At 35.8% G+C, this 24,036-nt stretch overlaps 1 long non-coding RNA gene across 3 annotated transcripts in view; it reads right to left on the bottom strand.

The window, feature by feature from the left end:
* LOC122223695 overlaps window positions 1-24,036 on the bottom strand; it is a 250,250-nt gene that overhangs the window by 157,355 nt on the left and 68,859 nt on the right. For all 3 annotated transcript variants that reach the window (XR_006204400.1, XR_006204401.1, XR_006204402.1), the window contains exon 5: window positions 22,701-22,818. This is a non-coding gene — a long non-coding RNA (uncharacterized LOC122223695). The remainder of the gene's footprint in view (window positions 1-22,700; window positions 22,819-24,036) is intronic.

Below are 24,036 nucleotides of genomic sequence, written 5' to 3'. Positions count from 1 at the left end.
GTATGTTAAAATCATGTGACAGCAAGTTCCATTATTTAAATAGTTTATAATGAAAAACGGCCTACCAATGACTTTCTTATACATTTTTTCCCATAAAAATAATTCTCAAATTTGTTTCTCTTGGAGCATTTAACCAATTTAGTCTTCGTCTGAAGCTATTTTTTTTTCTCCATTGAATTTATTACGAGAAAAGGGGCAGATAAATCATCATCTGAATACTTTGGTCTTCCACAGATAAAAATGTATCCCATGAATTCACAAAGCGCTGCTTCGTACTATGCTAACACCTCACACAGTGGGTTTTGTTGACTGACTCTTAGCTGAGGGAAAACTTTGTGTATAGTCACAATTTTTATCCAAAAGAGACTCAGAGTACTTTGCAAACTAAACACTACCATTAAGTTGAAATGGAGCCACCCTGGAGAGACTTCATGGTCTGTCAATCACTGCATGGCCACTACACAGCTGATGGGGAAACAGCATATTTTTGGCAACATGGTAAAACCCTTTTCATACCAAAAATACAGTGGTGTCTTTGATCTCATAGAGGGAAGGCAAGACTTGTTGGCTTTTTCCTCAAGGATTCATCCAAAAATTTACAAGACCAAATCCATTACTCATACAAAACTCTTGCTGGAGTTGACCACATGACATAGAAAAGAGACCTTTTCAGAAACATTCAATAGGGAATTTTCCTCTTGTGCTAAAGTTTGCAAAATTCCTAAAAGAGTTTTTTTTTTTTTTAAGCTGGAAAAAAACTCTTACCAAATTTTATGTTCATCTGTTATCCCAAATGCCAGCTTCCAATTGAAACTGCTGTGCTATTTTGTTAGTAGTGCTCATTTAATTGTTTAATGTGTGTGTTTGTGTGTATGAGAAGTTAGGAATTCTTAATAAATTAACAATATACTTTTAAAAGCCAGATCTTAATTTGTCAATTCTCTATTAGGAGTTAAATAGGAGGACTAAAGTGTTTTTAACTTACTGTGATTTTTCAATAGGACTTTAAATGTTTTAATCCCCAGTTTCTAATGAGAAACAATAATTCACTCATTTGTAATTTTTTCAATGACTCAATAAGGTCATAGAATGAACACTTGAAAATTGTTATGTACAGTTGCAATATTTCATGAGCATTTGTTCAGCTTGACTCTGGATCCCAAATAGGATGAAAGTGAAATAAAATTTCTTGAGCATGTACTATGTGTCTAGAACTCTGCTAGGCACTCTATTTATTCATCTCATTTAATTATCATAATAATAATATGGGCATTATGGTAGACTTAATTATTCTTAATTATTCACTGCCTTTCCCTATGAGATAACATTTTCTGCCCCATTCAAATGAAGCTTGGGTATGTGACTTCCCCTGGACCATTTAAAGATCAGGGACAGTGAGGCACAAAATATACAAGGAGACCCTGTTAGTGTCATCCTATGGTTCATGCATCTCTTTTTCCTATGCCTGGAGATAAACACATGCTGAATGGGAGGCCTCTTCTGTCAAAAGGAAGAACACAGGGAACAGAGGTGTGCCTGACATGGAAAGGATCTGCAATCCAAGAAAGAAATGAACCTTTGTTGTGAGCCATTAAAGTTTTGGCAATGTTCGCTACCCCAGTATAATTGAACAGAATGCAAGTAAGTGTCACTAATATTCATTTTGCAGAGGAACGCATTGAGGATCAGTGTAATTAAGTATGTCGTCCAAAGTAACACAGAAAGTAAACTAACCATCAAGGAACTGAATTCAGAGTTGCCCAACTCCATACAATATATTCTCTCCAAAAGTACTTTAGAAGGCCAAAACGCTGCCAACTCATGATGTAGAAGATTCCTAATTCAACTAGATAACCAGACAGAATTATCTGTAATCCAACTGAATCACACAAATCTTCCTGGGTAGACTCTTACCAATGCTAGACCATCAGTCTGAAAAACTCCTTTGCTCTTTTATTTGCATTTCTGTCCTCTGTCATTTGTCATCTGCTTATACCTCTTCCAAGATTAATATATTTTTCAATATTTTTAATATTCAAATCTCAACTCTATAACTGGGCTCAAATCCCTAGTCAGCCACATGTTAGCTATATTGCCTTGGAGAAGTCACTTAATCTCTGAGCTGCAATCTGTGGTGTATATAATGGGAAAATAGCTTTCACAGCCTTTCTGTGAGAAAAATTTATAAAAATGTAGGCACAGCAGGCATATAACGATACTGTTTCTAGTATCTTATCTCTCCTTTTGGTTAGGCAACTCCTGTCTAGAATAGTTGGCAAAAGGTCTTTGATAGATGCATTCACAAAATGTTCAAACATCTTCGAAACCAGCCCAGCAAATAAAATAATTTGCTTGACCTTGGTTTTCCTCAGTTTACACCTTTTAACTTTCAGTTTCCTCCAAAAGGACAGTTTTATTTTGTTTTGTTTTGTTTTTAATAGGCTTTTATTGATAATTTTATAACAGCAGTAAATTTGGCAATATTTTTATTTCCATTAAATCAAAAATATCAGATCTTCTATATTAGATTCATTGGCATTACCGTGTTTTTATTTCAACACATGCTATAGCCCTAAGCACAGAATATTATAACGTTCTTAGCTACAGCACCCCTTTAATCTGATTATTAGCCAGAATTTGAGAGGTAATTACTTTGTTCACTTTCAGCATTATTAAAGTATAATAACATCAGGGTGACATCCAATTTCCATTTAATGTTAAATTGTTTATCTTCACGTTAAATTTTGGCATCAGTCACTATATCTTGGGTCACATTAACAAAATCTTAATTTTATGAGAACCATAAAAAAGAGCAGAATTCAAGTTCAAACCTGAATTGAAATTAAAATTCCATAAATTACAAGAACCATAAGTTTCTATTTTCCTTTCTGTAAAATGGATAAACCAATTTATCTTTGTAATACACACGTACCTTTGAGTTTCAAAGAAGAAGCATTAGACAAACATTACTATAAATTTTAAGAGGGATATCAAAGTATAAGGAAATTTTGCTGTTGTACTTAGTAAAAAACAAAACAAAACAAAACAGCCTTTTCTTGATATGCTATAATGTCATCTTGGCAGTTCCGGAAACCTCAATTTAATGTTTTTAAAATATATGTGAAAAAATAAAAAATCTATTTATATACATCTTTATAGATGCACAAAGTATGTTTTAAGTATGTGTTTTTAATTTGCAAGAAAGTGAACTGTTTTCTCATTTACTTAAATCACATTATTAATAGATTGGTACCAGAATTCTTAATGATTTTGATTTACCTGGAAAGATAAGAGGATATTTTTATGAAAGAAGATATTTTAAAATATAATTGAGTAAGGCAATCACATATTACAACTTTCAGTGGTAAATCTCACAAAAAAGAACAGTTGTGCTGACCCTTTACTTGTAGTTCAATTTTACCTTTTCATTCTAAGATGTACATATTATGTTCAATTTCCTCTTCCGTCCTCTTTCTAATTCAGTGTCCAGGTTATTTTCATTTCTGTAACTCATCACTATTTATCAGGTATTATTAGTGCTAGTATTTTCTGCTCCAACAAATGTGAAACAAATTTAAAACCAAAGGAGCTGATCTTGAAGTAATCCTAGAAGAAAACGTGGTTTTCAAATTCTCCACAGCCTGCACAATAAATTAGGCTGAGTATAGAGAGACTTTTCACAGAGAAATGCAACAACATATGTAGAAAACATACATTTTTGCCTGTGTGCTCATGTTTCTAGATTGTTTTTCCTCAAACACTACTACAGTGATACTTGACTTGATATGAGTACTTTTAACAAATGGTAAAGAACCAGATGCCCACTTGTCATCTCTTTGTGTCTTTGTTACTAGATACTGTTAGTTGATCTCTGCATTACCTTTTCATACTTGTGATAATGCATAATCACATCTCTTTACTTGTTTTTATTAATGATGTAACTTAAGGGGTTTCAGGCATAAACTCACCATCAAAACAATGCACTTTTGTTAGTGTTTGTTACAGTCTACCATGTTGGAATTCACCGGTTAATTATCATAGTAACTTGCCTTTGTGGTTGTTCAAAATAAAAGCAGCAGAGTTCACAATCTTGGCTCACCATGCTATCTGTCCATGGTCTTTGAAAGATGGCATATTTTCAAATATCCCAGACTGGCTCAAAATGCTGTCATATGTCACATTGGATTACCTTAGCCAGCTTGTGTTATGTTACATCAAGGATGTGACTAACATCAACCACATGTAACGCAACAGAGCAGTGCTATCCGCCAGATAAATTTCAAAATGGCACGGTTTTTAGAAAACAGGATTTAGAAATTTCTGGTCATTAAGGAAAAAAAAAAGAGATCTTTACATTTTAAAACAGATTTCTATTTTTTTCACTCTCACTTTCAAAGGAGTTGGCAGTTATTGGCAAATTACAACCCACCATACTGAGTATTCCAAATCAAAGTTAAGCAGCAAAGAAACTCTGAAATGTATAATATCAAGAGCATTCCAGAGTACAAACGGTCAAGTGAAAGTTTAATGTCAGTACTTTAGAAAACACTATTCATTTGAATATCTGTACATGAAGAAAAGAACTTTAATAAAAAAGGAGTAAATGTTGCATAATTTAACAGGACCTCAGGATCTACTACTTTGTTTGTAAAATAATGATATATTTGCATATATTTCAGGGAATAAAGGAAATACTTACCAACAAAATAATCAGAACCATTCAAATATTTCTAACAGACATAATCTAAATTTATGCAAATCAATGAATAAAAACTATGTATTGGAAATACTGTTAATAGTATCAATAAATAATGTTACTCTACAGGATTCAATGATATTCTAATATTCTATCAACCTTCAAAGATACTAAGATATTCCATGAAGCCATTAGAGTTCATTGTCAATAACAGGACCAAAAACTCAAATAAGAAAGCTTCTGGTGTGATCAATGCCCATGTGACTGTGGAGATGCAGTCCAGCCCTGCTTTTTCTGAAAATGGGATAAGTAAGATCACTGTCTCTCATTTAAGCCTATTCATGGATATGCAGGATTAACCAACTATGTAAGAAGATATACAATTTCAATTTAATTTACTAATTATCAAGAACCTTTTTTTATTCTCTATTCCAGTAAATTCCATCTTCAACCATTTTGAAATCTCTAATCCTTCTGGCTTTATTTCTCCACCTACCGTGGATCCTACTTTAACTAGTTTTACAATAGCACATACAAACATATTGTGTTCCTCCTCCTGTTATCCATTCTTGTGTCCGTGACAATTATTTGAATTAAGGAAAATTGCCTGAGCCATATATTTTAGAACCAAATTACTCATCTCAATAGGGTTATAGGGTTTTCTTATTACTCTATACTGTGTTGTTAGTCACCATCATTTAAGCCAGTGTTTCTCAACAGAATAATTTTGTACTCCCCACTCCCACCCCCAGAGACATTTGCAATGTCTGGAGACATTTTTTCATTGTCATTATTAGGCTGTTGCTACTAATATCTTGTGGGTAGAGGCTAGGGATGTTCCGAACATCCTATAATGCACAGTAGACCCTGCACAACAAAGAATTATTCACCTAAGATATCAACATTGCCAAGGTTGAGAAACTCCACTTTAAGCTATATATGTGACTCTGCATCAACATTTTAACTACATTTTTAATAGTTCCTTTAAATCTTTTTGATCTAAACATCCAAATGTCTATGTAGCCTCTCCACTTGCATGTTCACCTCTACATGCATGAGTCCCTCAAACTCAGGTTGTGACAAACTAATCTCGAGTTCTCTCCCATGAGTCTTCAACCCTAATCATAGTGAGTGGCATTACCACCCACTACCTAGGGTCACAAGCCATACACCCAGAATCACCTTTCACATCGCTCTCATCCACATACCCAACCCATTACTAAGTTCTACCATTCCTATGGTCAAAATATTCTCAATCGCCTCAATTTCTCTCTACTCTAATGCCAAACACCTTGTTTGAACTATCAGCATTTCAACTTCAGCTTTTTTTATTTAAATTTCTTTTTAACATTTATTCATTTTTGAGAGACAGAGAGAGACAAAGTGCGACACAGAATCTGAAGCAGGCTCCAGGCTCCGAGCTGTCAGTGCAGAGCCTGACGTGGGGCTTGAACCCACAAACCATGACATCATGACCTGGGTGAAAGTCGGAAGCTTAACTGAGCCACGCAGGTGCCACTCTACTTTAACTTCTTTAACAGCGTACTATCTGGACTCACCCCATCCATTCTTAGATTTCTCCAGTCCATTTGCCAAAATGCATCTAGGGTGATTTTTTGAAAGCTCAGATCTCATCATGTAGCAGCTCCTAAAAATGCATGCTTCCAATACACTAACAAAGGCTTTTCCTGCTTTTTGGTCCCCACTTGCTCCTCAGGCTCATTCTCTGCCACCTTTGTTTTCAGCAGAGCAGCCTTCCTGGTACCTTTCCTCACACATCTCCTTTATTTAAATCAGGGCAGGCTTCAAACTTACTTCGTTAACTTCACAACACATATTATCTTTCAATAACTACTCTTAATCTTTAGTTAGTTTGGACTGTTTGTAGTAATCCTTAGACTTAACTTAAAATATTAGAATTGATCACCATCCCTTCTTATCCAATATCTTGTTCATTCCTAAATTCAGCTTTTTAGAACGTAATCTTCTTGCCCTCTTCTAAATGAAGCATATACTTTATTTTCCAGGTAACTACATATATAAACATGTCTCCCTATTGCCTTATACATTAGTCCAGTGATCAAATTGTTGGCCACAACATTTTTTTTTTCCTTTTTCCTTTCTGGTGTTTAGTACTATAGAGAGGTCTGAGACCACAATTTTTTTTTTTTTTTGGTAGGTAAGTTTTTTTTTTTTTCTTATTTCTTGGAGTTCTTTTAAAATTATTAGATGTAATTACATGTAATTTAAAAACATTTTTGTAATATATGTCTAAATTGTATGTTTTACCTAATACTAAAAGTGACAATAATAAGAGCATTGTTGTTAATTGAACCTTTAGTATGAGTCAGACACTGAGCTAAGTACTTTATTCATAAGCATTAAACTTCACAATTGCCAGGGGAACAGATTGCGAGTGTTTTCCTCATTTCAGAAAACCGAAACTTAGAAAGGTTAGGTAATGTTCCCAAGGTTATACAAACAAGCTTAGGTAAAGCCATATGACTAGTTTTTGCAAGTAGAATGGTGGTAAAGTGATTTGTCACTTGGGGACAAGACCAAAAAGGGCATGTTTTCTCTACCCTCTCTTTCACCAACTCACCACTTGGATGTTGATATTCAGGGTGACTGTGGGAAGCAATTTTCAGAGATGGGAGAGCCTCCATCAACCTGGGTCCTTGAGTGTAGTTAATGGAACAAAGGTCCTCCTCAGTCCCAATCAGAAATACCTACATTGGTGGGGCACCTGGGTGGCTCAGTTGGTTAAGCATCTGATTTAGGCTCAGGTCACGATCTCATGGTCCCTGAGTTTGAGCCCCTCGTTGGGCTCTGTGGTGACAGCTCAGAGCCTGGAACCCATTTTGGATTGTCTCCCTCTCTCTCTGCCCCTTCCCTACTTGCTCTCTCTTTCTCAAAAATAAATAAACAAAAAAAATACCTACATTGGAATGTTAGGTGAGTGAAATGTAAATTTGTATTATGCTATGCTACTAAAATTTTGCAATTTGTTTCGTGTTTCTAAACGTTTTCTAATACAGTCAAAAATTTAAAAGGTTACATATTCCTAGTCTTCTAGGAAAAATAGGGTATTCATTAAATGTTATTATAGTGTGTATTAAAGGAAAATACTATTTACTTCATGTAGAAAATTAATTATTGGATTGCCATGGCAAGATATCTGTCATGAATAGTTTTCCTAGTGATAGTATAGATAACAGAAACACAATTTCTCTAATTACAAAGATTACAAATGAAAACCATTTTCAGAGTTAACAAGTATATTCATAGCTAATTATCTAAAAGCCAAAATGTACTGATGAGTTGATTGGAGAAAATATTTCTGTGTCCAGTGGGCTCTTTGCAATATTTTAAAGTATACAATTTTTATTAGACACCTTAAAATTCTTAAACCCTCCAACCTCAATTTCAATTTGGTGATCTATCCAAAATAAATTATAGTGAACACGTTAAAAAGTTAAACATGAAAATACCTCAGTTATAAGTCTGGTACATGTAAAAATTGGAAACAGACTACACGTTTAGAAAAAGGCATATATTAGGTAAATTATTTTTACACATAATTTTTTGTTTAAATATTATCTGGCAATTTTATTTCTTGCTTGTGAGAATATTTATTATAATATAAATATAATATAAATATGAAACAATTTAATTTTCATTTTGGGTTATGAATCAAGTAACTGATGGTCTCTAGTTTAACAAGTAAGAAACTGAGAGCAAATAGTTGGGCTTGCTTCTGGTAGGTGCAGGATTTTGTGGCATGTATTTTATGGTTTTAATTTACATCTGGTATGTGAACATACATGTATTTATTTAAATATTTATTGAGCTTCTCCTTTATGGCAAGCCCTGTTCTAGATACCAGAAATATAGGCTGAACAAAAATACTGAAGGGCCTTCCTTATGGAGCTTATACTCTGGAAGTAAATTAGATGATTTTCAATTCTGATAAATGCCATGAAGGGGATTAACAGGGTGATATAAACAGGTTGGGCATAGGTGATGCTGTATGGAAGGGCACCATGGGGGAAACTGGTATAGGGAAGGGAAGGTCGGAGAACGAAAATGTCCTTTTTTTGTTTGTTTTGTTTTGTTTTTTGTCAAGTTAGCTAACAGAGTGTATACAGTGTAGTCTTGGCTTCGGGAGTAGATTCCTTTGATTCATCACTTACATAAAACACCCAGTGCTCATCCCAACAAGTGCCCTCCTCAATGCCCATCTCCCATTTTCTCTGCCCTGCCCCAGCTCCCCATGCCCATCAACCCTCAGTTTGTTCTCTATATTTAAGAGTCTCTTATGGTTTGCCTCCCTCTCTGTTTGTAACTTATTTTTCCTTCCCTTCCCCTTTGATCTTCTGTTAAGTTTCTCCAATTCCACATGAGTTAAAACATATGATATGTGTCTTTTTCTGACTGACTTATTTCACTTAGCATAATACTCTCCAGTTCTATCCACGTTGTTGAAAATGTGGCGACATTTTATTCTTTTTAATTGCTGAGTAGTATTCCATCATACATATACATATGTGTGTGTGTGTATGTGTGTGCATATATATATATATATATATATTTATATATATATATTCTTTGGCCATTTATCAGTTGATGAATATTTGGGCTCTTTTAAAAATTTTGCTACTGTTGATAGCACTTCTATAAACATTGGGGTACATGAATCTGCACTCCTGTATCCTTGGATAAATTCCTAGTAGTGCTATTGCTGGGTCATAGGGGTTTTCTTGGGTTTTTTGGGTTTTTTTTTTTTGTTTTTTTTTTTAAGGAATCTCCAATCCTTATTTTACTTTCTCCCATTTTCCTTGCTTATTTTGAATTAATTTCATATAGCTCTACTCTTGTATCCTACTGGTACCTAAAGCTCATTGCACTTATCATATGTTAGGACTATACTAAGTAGTTAAAATATGGATCAATGATTACCTCTTAATTGCCCTAAGAGGTATATAGAATGACAGTAGTATCCACATGGCACAAATAAGAAAACTGATACAGGAAAGAGAGGTCATTAGATCAAGTTCACACAGCTAAAGAGAGGCAACATAGCAAATACAGGCAGCATGCCTTCATAAAAGCTCACACACTCTATGCTTGTGTCTTAGTAAATCACCTTTAAATCTTTTTGGAATGAGCTAAATACAAACACATTGTCAATTAAATAGATTTTAAAATGGAAAACATTTTTTTTAGAAACTAGAAAATAGCTACATTTTAAAATGAGAATCCACAGGGGCACCTGGGTGGCTCAGTCGGTTGAGTATCAGACTTTTGATTTTGGCTCAGGTCTTGATCTCCCAGTTCCTGCGATCCAGTCCTACATCAGGATTCTCTCTCTGCCCCTACCCCACTCACGCATGTGCATTCTCTCTCTCTCCCTCTGCCTCTCTCTCTCTCTCTCTCTGTGTCTCTCTCTCAAAATACATAGATAAGCTTTTTTAAACTTTTTTTTAAGTGAGAATCTATAACAAGGGAAACCATCAACAAAGGGAAAAGGCAACCTACCAAATGGGAGGAAATATTTAAAAATCATACATATGATAAGGGGTAACATCTAAAATATATGAAGAATTCCTATAACTCAACAGAGAAAACAAACACAGTCCAATTTAAAATAGGCAGAGGATCTGAATAGCCATTTTTCCAAAGACAAACAGTCCACAGGTTTGTGAAAAGGTGCTCAACATCACTAATCATTAGGGAAATGCAAATCAACCACAATGAGATCACACTGCACACTTCTTAATGGCTATTCTCAAAAAGACAAGAATTTAACAAGCATTGGCGAGGATGCAGAGAAAAGGAAACGTGTGCACTATTGGTGGAAATGCAAATTGGTGCAGCCACAAAAGAAAACAGTATTGAGGTTCCTCAAAAAATTAAAATAGATTTGTCATATTATCCAGTAATTATATTTCTGAGTACTCACCTGAAGAAAACAAAAACACTTAACAGAAAGATACATAATACTCAGGTTCACGAAGGCATTATTTACACTAGCCAAGATATGGAAACAACCTAAGTGTTCATCGGCAGATGAATGGATGAAGCACACACACACAGAGTAATATTATTCAGCCATAAAAGAGAAGGAGATCTTGCCATTTGTGACAACATGGATAGACCTTGAGGGCACCATGCTAAGTGAAATAAGTCAGAGAAAGACAAATACCATATGATCTCACTTATATGTGAACTCTAAACAAACAAACAAAAAACCAAGCTCATAGATACAAAGAACAGATTGGTGGCTGAGGAGAGACAGGTGTTAAGGGGAAAAAGGCACACGGTTCCAGTTATAAAATAAATAAGTCATGGGAACATAAGGTACAACATGGTGACTGTAATTAATAATATTGCATTACATATTCGAAAGTTGCTAGGAGAGTAAATCTTAAAAGTTCTCACCAGAAGAAAAAATATATAACTATGTATGGTGACAGATGTTAAGTAGACTTATTGTAGTGGTCATTTCACTATATAAAAATATCAACTCATGTATGTTGCACACCTGAAACCAATATAATGTTATATATCAACTATATCTCAATTTAAAAAAATGGACATGTCCCACATACCTGAAAAGTCCGTGTGACGGATTCAAAGCTGTAACTGGATCCAGGTGTCTGACCAAACATCACCAAGAAAATATCTCTTGTTTTTTTCTCTATAGGTTTCATTTTCAGGCAGCGTCCCCCACCCTTACAGTGGCAATGATGAACCACGGAAACTCCAGGCTTCCTTGGTCCTTAGTGCTCACCATCTCAGCAAACTGGATCAGCCTCTCAGGTACCAAACTCAGAGGTGGGATAAACCCTAGGTAAAACTCCCAATGGTCAATGTGGGATCACGTGCTACCCCTGGACCAATCATTATATACTCTTATTGGCTAAGCCAGGGTCAAAGACGTACCCTCAGATTTCAGTCCCACCGAACCACGAAGACTGGAAATGGGGATGGAGTGGGTTTTAAGAAATCAGAACCATACCAGAGAAGTTCATAATTATGAACTATAACCATAGATGTTCATAATTAACACCCCACACCTATCTTACTCCCACTAGCATTCCTGAAAATTAATAACTAATAATAAGTAAAAATAAAATGGGAATCTCATTAATTAATCCAGTAGCCTACAAAGTCATATATATTTTCTGCAAAGATTTATTTATTCTTTTTCTATTGTACAAGCAGAAGAGAAATATATCCAATTCTTATAAATTTACCTAATGGTAATTGAAACCTCAGCTTTTTCCCCTCTTTAAACAGAGTGACTTAAACCACTTCTTTTCAAACCGTATTTACAGATGAATCACCTGGGTTATCCTGGTAAAGTGCAGATTCCGATTCAGGTTTGTGTTTTGCAGCCTGAGATTCTGCATCTCCAACAAGCCCCCACGTGATACTGATGCTGACTGATAGCCACAGAGTAGCAAGACCTTAAAAAGTAAATGAGCTTCGGATAAAATTGTATCACCATTTAAATTGATAGGGCGCCTGGGTGGCGCAGTCGGTTAAGCGTCCGACTTCAGCCAGGTCACGATCTCGCGGTCCGTGAGTTCGAGCCCCGCGTCAGGCTCTGGGCTGATGGCTCGGAGCCTGGAGCCTGTTTCCGATTCTGTGTCTCCCTCTCTCTCTGCCCCTCCCCCGTTCATGCTCTGTCTCTCTCTGTCCCAAAAATAAATAAAAAACGTTGAAAAAAAAATTTTTAAATTGATGACACTAGTATGATACCTGAAAGAGTTAATGAAAATTTCATAAGTTCTTAGTTTGTAGCCCAAGAATACTTTAGGGAACAGAAGAATGTAGTTGTTAAGGCATATTGACAGTCACATTAAGAAATAGAGGAAAGGGCGCCTGGGTGGCTCAGTCGGTTAAGCGTCCGACTTCATCTCAGGTCATGATCTCATGGTTGGTGGGTTCGAGCCCCGCGTCAGGCTCTGTGCTGACAGCTCAGAGCCTGGACCCTGTTTCAGATTCTGTGTCTCGTCTCTCTCTCCCTGCCCCTCCCCCATTCATGCTGTTTCCATCTCAAAAATAAATAAACATAAAAAATCTTTAAAAAAAAAAGAGAAATAGAGGAAAAAGTCACATTCTTGTATGGTGTAGGAAGGAATGTTCCCTGATATGAAATGAAGCATATGTTGATTATTGAGTTAGTACCACCTTTGCTTCTTATTTGTGTTAATTCATTGTGCACTTAGATTTTGTCTATTCCCTAAAATCAATTGTTTTAATCAAAGATATTCCTTGCTGGCAAACTATGGATCTCAGAATCCGTGAAGCCCTTCCCGGGGGAAAGCATAAGATCCAGGAAGCTAGCGTGAAGAATCTGGCCAGCAAATGTGTTCATTTCAATTGTCTAAAATGGAATAGTGGCTACTTATTATTTATTTACATCTTTATTTTTAGTGACAAAGGCAGGACGCAAGCCCTGGACACAGACAATCTGGATTCAAATCTTACCTACACTGCTTAGTAGCTGTGATGCTTAGAACAAACCACTATATAGCCACAATTTCTTTATCTGTAAATTAATATTAGTATCTAGCCCAAATGTAGTTTGTGAAGATTAAATAAGCTAACATATGTAAAAGTGCTTAGGACACTATCGCACTTTAGCAGCACTATATGTGTTTGTAATTACTTGTCTCCTTGCAATTAAAAAGCCATCTCAAGATGCTTGATACTAGCTGGTAATTAGGGAATTGTTGAATGGTAGACTCAATTTAAGCACACAGTAATATTGACTGAATCAAGAGAATTAGCTCTTATCTTTTGGCAATTATAAATTATAGCTGAGGTTACTGCTTAAACTCTAGATACTAACTAGTATTCACAGCAGGGGAGAATAGTTAGCAAAATCCCCAATTAGGGTTTTGTTTATACTTCCACTGGGAGGGATGATTTGTTAGTTTGAGAGAGACCTTTGTGTTGATTACAGGTGTCAGCACATCCAAGTTTGGGCTGTGCTTGAATACCTGCTGTGAGATGCACGACAAAGAAAACCAAGCCTAATTGTTTTAATTCAAACATATTTTCATTTACAACTGTGTTGACTGCCCTAACCCAGGCTGAGTAACTTATGTGAAACAAAACTTTAAAATCAATGTTTTTTAACAACACGAGTAATTTGACCAAAATCAGTGAATTTCCTTTTTGCTTTATTTGCTACTGAAAGAAAATCTAATGCTTAACAAACACCAACCGCTATATTGCATTCCTCTCTTGTATAAATTAGGTATGAGTTTAATTTTCTCTATGAGGTATGGTTTTATTTCAGTGCCACTAATGGATAAATGATTCAGACAGTGGAGACGTTTTCATCTCATCACATTGGGAGTAAGGATGACAATACTTGCTAATTCTAACAAAATGAACATTTAAATATGCAGGAAATTACAGCGTGACTGAGTACTTTATAAAGAGAAGACTGTGTTTCAGTCAGAAATAATTGAAAACGCAAAATATTTCTATTTTGTTGCAAATTCATCAATGAAAATGTTTTTATCACATTTGGTTAATACATAGGACACATGTTTCTTCCAGTTCTTTTGGAAAATTTAGACTCCTGTTGTTGTTATTATTATTATTATTGGAGAAGGTGAATATTGATTACCTATGTCCTAATGATATCAAGGTATTTCTATATTTAGTAGTGTATTGTTATGGAGGACATAATATGACCCACCATGCATTAAAATGGTCTGATTTAACAAGATTCCCCATAAATTCTTACTTATATTTGAGAAGATAATATAGCACTACACAATTAGGCCTATCAGAGAGAAAAATACAGAATATTTGTGAGAAATCAAACAAAGGTTACACCAGATACTTTAAGGATTACATCTCATGTTATCTTTGACCACATTGTGATACAGATACAGATACAGAAGGGACTAGAATGTGCATGTGCTTGTCAACATGATCAAAACATTTTTGAAGTCAGAGAATTCAAGAATAAATGAATCAGACTCAAGTGGAAACACATGAAAAATATTGCCCAAAATGGATTAAGATAGAAATTGATGCCATTTTAGATTCCCTCACAAGTAGTTCGTATTTTGGGATGTGAATGTGGGGATGGGCTTAAGGGGAGACAGGTGACTACCTTCATGGAAGAGAAACTAGACTGTGATATTGTCAGATGTCCTGATTTCTATGAAATCCCCAAAAAATGATTATAGAGGAGTAGATATATTTAGTGATCTTACAAATATATATACAATTATGTTCCTTGTATAATCTCATAATATGCTTACGATACTTAATATATTAGGGGCTTTTTTAAACTGGCTCCTTGGGATTCATTTAACTCAATAACAAAATCACCCAAGTATTTTCAACCTTATGAGAGTGATACAAGCTATTAGTTTCCGCTACTATTTTATTGAATGGCTAGAAACAGAAAACATTAGATAAGTGGGAAAAAAGTTTAATAAAAGTAACAAGTATGCCAAACTCGTATTTCTCTTTTTTTAACTTTCAAAAAAAAATGTCTGTTTTATCAACTTTAACTTTTAGGACTCTTAGCTGAGGCTATAATAAAACAAACAACCTCGATTTGTCTTCTCTGTTGAAGTTAATTTGAATCAGAACAGAGTATTTACCTTTTCTTCCAGTTTGTGTGATTCAAGGTTAGTCTATTTTGGAAAGACTGAGTGAGGCAAACCTAATCTGTCCCGAAGCTCATTAATTGGAAGCAGGACCACATTGCAATGGTCTTTTCTAAACTGAAGGGACAAATTAAGAATTTAAATGTGGTGAAAACGCTAAAACAAGGTTCTCCTAGTGGCTTCCTCTGTTTATACAGTTACACTCTAAATATAAAGCTGACACCATTCGTGTTAAATTTCACTAGTTAACTGATAAGCTGGAGCAGAGTGTACATTAGCACTCTGGGAAGTCTTGTCAGTCACTCTAAGAGACCTCATGAATAATGTCTGAGGATTTCCACTTTATCTGCAAAACCCGTTTTAAATCAGTGGATAAATGGATAGATGGGTAGTTACACAGATAAATACATGAATTAATTATTTCTTTTAATTGTGCCTCAGTAGTACCATCAGATCTTGAAGATTTTAGACATTTAAGCTTCTCCAAATGAGTGAATATGCACTGACATTTTGTAGTGTTTCTCCAAAGATCTGGAATGTATAACGTTCCTCATAATTGCACAATTGACCACAATGTCACAATCTTGCACCATTTCAGCCATATGCACAATGAAAACCAAACTGCAGATTGAAGTGAGCTGGATAATGGAATGAAATTCTTGCGCTAGTATTTTTAAGCCTTGTCTAGATACTTAAGCTCTCGCTTAACCATCAAATTATTTTTTCCTCAGCTATAACTAACCAGTAAATTTCTCAAACTCATGAACTAATTACAAAATGACTTTCCAGCATGTTTCAGCAATGCAAAAGAATAATTCCAGTGTAAAGCATTGTCCACCATCTATATTCAATATACATTTTGATGAAGAAACACACCAACACTGTATACTAAAGCACCTTGAGAACAGCTAAGAAGCACAGGAGGATAACCCAGTTCTTCAGAGAAGGCAGCATGGTATGCAAAAGGAGCAGGGGCCTTGACTCAGGACACATGAAATCTAATCTCTGCTCTGCAACTAGCCAGTTGGAAGTACACGAGCAAGCAACTGAGGCCATGTGGCCCCTGCTGTCTCGTGTGTAAAATGAGGATAATAGATGAACTCTTTTTTCCCTTCCATTTTGACTCGATGGGAACATAATGTTTGAATAATTTAGGCATAAACAGAGAAGTCAGAATAGTCTTTATACTTAGAAAGCCATTCCTTTATATTTATTCTCAAAATTCCCAAAAGAATAATCTGCACAAAATATCTGCAAACCACCCTCTTCTACTATCTTCTTTCCCTTTCGGTTAGAGCATGATACAGAGTCTATAAATTACATGCTATATTATGCAAGACTATGGTACATGCTTACATGTATTTGGGGGAGTGAGGGCCAAAGGGTTTCCTTCCATTTTCAAAGGAATCCATGACCTGAAAAAAATTAAGAATCCCTACCCTAGTGTCTCTCTCTGGTCCATGTACATGGTCTAACCATTGTATAATCCCATCTCTTCCTACAGTTTCAAATATTTCTCTTCAAAGATTTTCAAGTCACCCATTAAGACTTAAATTTCCATAAAATAACTAAAGTTTTGGAGTCAGGAAGAATCAGTTCAAAATCCATGTCTATAATTTACTGGATGTAAAACTTAGAAACTTCATTTAGGGCACATGGTACTCATTTTCAACATACAGACTATGCTTTGAAATGCTGAGTATCTGTTCGGGTATTTCTGAGCACCTACTGTGTTTCAGTGATAGAATTGAGAGGCTTTTGTTGTTGTTTCATTTGATTTGTTTCTATGTAGGATGGTTAAGCAAAGATTCTTTGATCAGGCACCATCTGAGCAGAGACCTAGAGATAGAGAAGGGGTGAACCTTGGGAATATAAGAGGGAAGAGCATTGCAGGTTGAAGAAACAGCAAGTGTAAATGCCCCAAGGTTGAAGCCCACTCAATGAGTTCCAGAAATAGCAAGAAATGTATCCCTGGTTGGAACAAAGGGCAGAGATATTAGATGGGGTTAAAGAGGTCATTAGGCATTTGGGTAAAGATTTCAACTTTTTTATTCTGAGGATTATTAGCAGAGGAGCAGCCTGATCTGACAAATGTTTTAAAGGAACAACTCTGACTGTTCTATGGATTATAGGCTGAAATGGGTCAAGAGTGAAAGGAGACTAACATATTAATTCGGATGAGCCACAATGTTGCCTTATACCAGGGTAGTAGCAGTGAAGGTGGAGAGAAATAGATGAATTCTGGATATATTTTGAAGGTAGAGCTTACTGCCTTTACTTATGGGTTGGAGAGGAAGTGTGAGAGAGGAAAATAAGTATAGAATAGCTTCTGTTCTGTTTTGTTTTGTTTAGCCTCAGTAACTGAATGGAAAGAGTTGCCATTTTCTGAGATATGAAAGAACAGAAGGAAACGTGGGTGAGGAAAGTAAAATCAAGATTTGCCTTTTCCTATGTTAAGTTCAAGATATCTATTAGACATGCAAAGTTCTGAGAAAGTCCAGCCAAGTCTATTTATGTTGGTATCTTCAACATAAAGATTGTGCTTCAAGGCAAGATTGGATGCAAGATCATCTAAGACATGAGTATAATAAGAAAAGAGGATCAAAGACCACCAAGCCTTGGCTCATCCTCACCTTTAGAGGTCAGGGATGTGAGTTAAAACCAGTTAAAGAGACTGAAACGTGCCTCGGTGAGGAACTTGTGAGAATTTACATGAGCTAATGGATATATAAAATTGTTGGCTTTTTTTAAACAATTGTATATTATAAACCATTCACAAATAGTGTATCTTTTATTCATAATGACCTCTCTAGCCTTAGATTAGCCTAAAATTCTTAGCATCACGTAAATTCATACATACATACAGTAAAATTCTTAATATCAATTTCCCAATGGTCATGTGTGTCTAATCATTCTACTAGTACCTCAGAACCAACATGTGTAAACCGAGTTTAATCACCTTCCCCATAAACCAGATGACCCAACTATGTGCTTTACCTTGTTCTTGAATATCAGTGTTCTCCAGACTAGGTAGAGTAAAATATTTTTCATGTTTACTCTGTGGCTTTGCTTAAGTGCAGAATTTCATGAACCTGCTTTCTGAAACATGATTCTATTAACACAAATCTAAACCTCTTAATGATGGCATTCAAGGGCCTTGGTGATTGGCACCTTTTCCAGACCACCCCATATTCCTATTTGCTTTTAACAATAGCCTGCTCCAGTAAACATGAGTAAGTCCCCTTTATCGAACCCACTCTGTGCACTGGTACCAGTCACTTCTGTTTAGATTTTCTTTCTTTCCATTTCCACATGAAAACCTTTCCACAATTCCACCTTTCCATGGAAACCATTTCCACAGTTTCACCTTATTGGAAACTTACGCATCCTTCAAGGGCTGGATCCAGTGAAATGTTCACAAACTTTCCACTCTCCCTGGAAAGGGAGGCTTTGCGCCTTGCTTATAGTATACCCTACTTGCACCTAGCGCTTCTTTAAAATTATTTGTGCATGATGTCATTTCCCTTCTGGATTTTAAACTGCTTTGGAGTTTAAAATGCACACTGTCTACTGTTGTTTTTTTTTTTAATTTTTTTTAATGTTTATTTATTTTTGAGAAAAAGAGAGAGACAGTACAAGCGGGGAAGGGGCAGAGAGAGAGGGAGACACAGAATCCGAAGCAGGCTCCAGGCTCTGAGCTGTCATCACAGAGCCTGACACCAGGCTGGAACTTATGGACCGCAAGATCATGACCTAAGCTAAAGTTGGATGCTTAACTGTCTGAGCCACCCAGGTGCGCCTTATCTACTATTAAAGTAAGTAAATAAGGAGGGCATTAGACTGAGGTGGCTCTAATGTGTTGGTAAGCTTCGGAAGCCAAGTGAAACCTAAGCCAGAACCAATTCCTGTAAATGCACTTTCATTGCAGAAAACAAAATTTAAGAGTAACCAATCACAAACAGCCAATTAGGCTTTCCCAAATAAGGCAACGACTTAAACAATAGCCAAATCACTTCGTCACTTTGTATCTGCATCTGTTTGGAGGAGACAGAGAGCCAGACCTGTGCAATAAGAGGCTCCTCGCCCCTTACCCTGTCCTTGCAAGGTATATTCTGCCCCCCATTCCCACAGTGGAAGATGTTTTTAAATATGCAAATCTGATGGGTACCTGGGTGGCTCAGTAGGTTAGGTGTTCAACTCTTGATTTCCTCTCAGGCCATGATCTCACGGTTCGTGGATTCGAGCCCCTCATCAGGCACTGTGCTGATGGTGTAGAGCCTGCTTAGGATTCTCTCTCTCTCCTCCTCTCTCTCTCTCTCTCTCTACCCGTCCCCTCTCAAAAAAAAAATTTTTTTTTAAATTTTTTTAAAATATGCAACCTTGAGAGAGTAATGTATTGTTGAGATTACCTAGGCCATATACATGACTAAACCCAGTTTGGGCCTCTATATAAACTTTTAAGATTCTGGCAGGCAGGTGTGGAGATCAGCCTCATATATAAGTTCTCTTGCTTATTAACCCTTGCTGCCCACCAATTTGGGGGTGGTCTGCCTCCTTCTTCAGTCTCTCCTTGCCCTTGCGGTATGAGGGCCAATTTCAGATTTCACCCAGGAAGCTCCCAGGGTTGCAAGACAAAACTGCTCTACAAAAGCCGTACTGCCCACCCCCAGTATGGCCACAATAGTATGCCCTCACCTACCTTGGGTTTCATGCTGCCTGATTTAAATCGATGTTTGTTCAAAGAAACTTTTGAAAATTTCAATGTACTTCAGTTTATCTTTTAACACTTCCATCATTAACATCTTTCCCAAGTGCTTTTGTGAAAAATTACCTCAATATTTATTGACCCATATTCACTCCATAGCAACAACCTTATTTTACAAAATGAGGTGCTAATGCCCAACGAGGTTAAGTTACCTACTCACGGGCTACATAGTTACTGTGGTAGAATTATGAGGCTTATTCTCAATTCAATTTTTCTACCCATTACACCACGGTAACTATAGATATTAAGTAATCATATGTTTGATTAACAAAGAAGAATATATATTTTTAAGGGAGTATAGTGTTTGTCTCATTCTGTGAGTTATTGAAAAAGGAGAGTGTATGTTGTCAAATCATGTCAGTAATTATAAATACTCAGTTCCACTTGAAAAAACCCAAAGCATCTACATTGTAAATTACTTGCAAAATGTCTTTTCTTCATGATTGCATCTTCTAATTTTGTTTCTTTTTAAATTGTTTATTTATTTCTTTTTGAGAGAGAGCGCATGTGCACACATGTGAGAGAGAGCAGAGGAGAGGCAGAGAGAGAGGGAGAGAGAGAACCCCAAGCCAGCTCTGAGCTGTCAGCTGAGAACCCAATGTGGGCCTCATGACCAGAGCTGAAATCAAGAGTCAGATGCTTAGCTGACTCAGAGGTCCTCTAAGTTTGTTTCTTTTTTAAAAAACCTTTATTGAGGTATAACTAACCCAGAACAAACTGCACATATTGAAGACATACAATTTGTTAAGTTTTTACATATATTTACCCACATGAAATCATCACCAAAGTTAAGATTATGAATATACCTAAGATCCTGAGACTTTCCTCAAATCTCCACAATCCTTTTCTACATCCTTTCCTGAACTCTCCATTACTCACCTCACCCCAACCCAGCAACCACACATGAGGCTACTTTCTGTCACCATAGAAGTTTGCATTTTAAGAGGTTTTTTTTTTTTTTTTAATGCTTATTTATTTTTGACAGAGGGAGAGAAATAGCATGAGCAGGGGAGGGCAATAGAGAGAGGGAGACTGAGGGTCCGAAGTGGGCCCAGCTCTGACAGCAGAGAGCCCTATGTAGGGCTCAAACCCAGGAACCGTGAGATCATTACCAGAGCTGAAATCAAGAGTTGGATGCTTTAACCGACTGAGCCATCCAGGCACCCCTGCATTTTAGGAGGTTTTAAGTGTATCATAGTATCAAATTAAAATTGATCCAGAAAGCATGTACTAGGTTTTGTCTGGCTCCTTTCAGTTAACATAATTATTTTGAGATTCATTGTAATTATTGTATTTCTCCATAGTTCATGCTTTTGTACTGCTGTAAGTCAATATTCCATCATGTGGGTATACCACTGTTTGTTTACCCATTTACCTGTTGATAGACATTGGGGTTGTTTGCTGTTTGAGGTTCTTAAAATAAAGATACTATGAACATTCATGTACAAGTTTTTGTATGGACATACGCTTGAGTAACTGTCTAGGAAGGGAATGGCCAGGTTATTTATAAGCATATGTTTACCTATTTAAAAAGTTGCCAAACTATTTTCCAAAGTTTTTGTACTATTTTTCTTTCCCATCAGCACTGTATGGGAGTTCTAGCTCTTTTGCAATCTTTCCTTGACTGATTGAGTTGGTTAGTCTTTTTAATTTTAGCCATTCTAATAGGTGGCTCACCTTTGAATTTTAAAACACTTATGTACCAGGCATTGGCAGTAGGAATACAAAGGTTAATAATGCACACCCTTTCTTTCACAGATGTGACAGTTAATGAGAAAATAAATACCCAAACACATGATTTTAGTTGAGTGTGGTGAATTGTTTCATATAGGTATGTAGGAATTCTTTTAACAACATAGGGAAGTGAATTCAAAGAATTTTTAAGGAAAATTTGTAAAGATTTGCCATTTGAAGGATATCTTCACATTACCTAGCTACAGAGGAAGAAAAGAAAAGCATTAAAGAGCATGACATTTACAGGCACAGGGAGATATGTGTGGTTAGTGCATGAGTGGTGGGAGCATAGTTGGCAAAAAGGATAGGGAGCAGATTTAAAAAGAATGTTTCTACCATGCTAAGGGGGTCAAATATTTTGAGGCTGGGGACAGGCCTGTCCAGATCTGTGCTTTTGAAAACAAAACAAACAACAGACAAAGCTTTGAAGGATTGGGCTAAATGGGCTAGATAGAAAAGAGACTGTGAGTAGAAAGACACCTAGGAGGCTAATGAAAAGAAAATGATTTGAAGATCTACATTTATGTTTTAGTTTCCAAATAAAGAAAACTTCAACATGATATCGTTTTGAGAAATATAATCAAAATCTCCCTCTCCCCGCCTCCCTTGATGTCTCTCTCCCTCCTTCCCTCTCATGAAGACACTGATTTCCCAAAGGAAACTCTTCATTATACACTCATGTTGGACTCCCCTGAGAAGGAAGGATTTTCAATCCTTAGCAAACATTTATTCTCTTAGAGATTTCAACTGCTATTCAGTCTTTTAATAAGAGAAATCCCACAAAACTCAAAACCCTTAACACAAGCCTTTAGAGGACTTACAGAGGGTTTTCATTACATTACATGTGTCTTACCATCCAGCACCACATTCTCTTTGGTAACTCCATTAAGTAGGAATAATTATTCTTGCAGTACATTTGAGAGTTCCATAGGGCAAAAGCCACAGCATATGGTTTTGACTCTGATCACTCCCTTTAATAAGACGAAAAAAAAAGTTTAACCTAAAGTGGTGTATGGTATAAATTTATAAGTAATATTAGTGCCTGGGGTATATAAAAATTCTGTCATTTATGGCTAAAAATTGCAAAACGGTCCTGTCCACAAATTTTATTTTTCCGTAAGAATGAGCAATAATTTCACAGTATAATAAAATGGTTACATGTATATATTTCCAAATCCATCTTAATACATCCCTTATACTAGAACAAGCTGAAACATATTTCAACTCTTCATTTACATGTATTCTGAAGTGTGTCATAAACATAATTCTAAAAATGCTTCCCATACATTGAATAGGATATGTTGCCCTACAGCAATGATTGCTAATTTATTTTGGTATAGAAAAGAATAATTACTTGCCTCCTTTTGTATATAAAAAAAAAAAACTGAACAAATCTTCAGGGAACAATTGTCTGTATTTTACCTGCTTATGAATGTATTTATTCAACAAATATTTACTGAGTTTCTACAATGTGCAAGACAAGTTGTTAACCAAACAGAACCAGATCCTAACTTCTTAATGCTCACGTTCTTACTGTCTCATCTTTATTGCATGCTCTAGTATTAAGTTTCTTTAATACGTCAATACTTCAGTGTTTCTCAAACTTGGCACTATTGAAAACCACCAAAAATATCTCCAGACATTATCAAATGTACCCTGGGGGACAAAGTAAACCCCCATTAAAAATCATCTCCATTCAAACACGAAGAGAGAGTCGTGCTGCTCCCTTTACATAACGCTGTTGCAAAAAATATTCAGGGAATAAAAAACATAGCATAAGGGATACAAAATAAAAATGTATATATTTAACTGAATTGAAATCTAATACTCTTTCTAAATGATGACCAAAATCTAAGTAAAAAGTAAAATAAAAATTTCATTATGGTGATACTTCATAACATGCCAATGTTCCTTAATATCTTGGTATCTGACGTTATACAGTCCAAGCAATTAGATGACTGGGTATTTCATTTTCCATATGGTAAGGTAGTAGTAGTAGTAGGTTCATATGTAGTAGGTTCTCTTTTGAAGTATAATCTTTCACATTATTGTTTAAAAATATGCATTTATATAATTTTTTAAAATTCCATAGTAATTCAACAACTGTAAATCAAAGTATTAAATGAATATGAGTTGTTCTATAATGCAAACAGGCTACAGTCAACACTAAAACTGTTCTTTTAAGTATA

This window comes from Panthera leo, chromosome B4 (genome assembly GCF_018350215.1).
Source record: "Panthera leo isolate Ple1 chromosome B4, P.leo_Ple1_pat1.1, whole genome shotgun sequence".
NCBI lineage: Eukaryota > Metazoa > Chordata > Mammalia > Carnivora > Felidae > Panthera > Panthera leo.
This window is presented reverse-complemented; position numbering and strand designations above follow the sequence as displayed.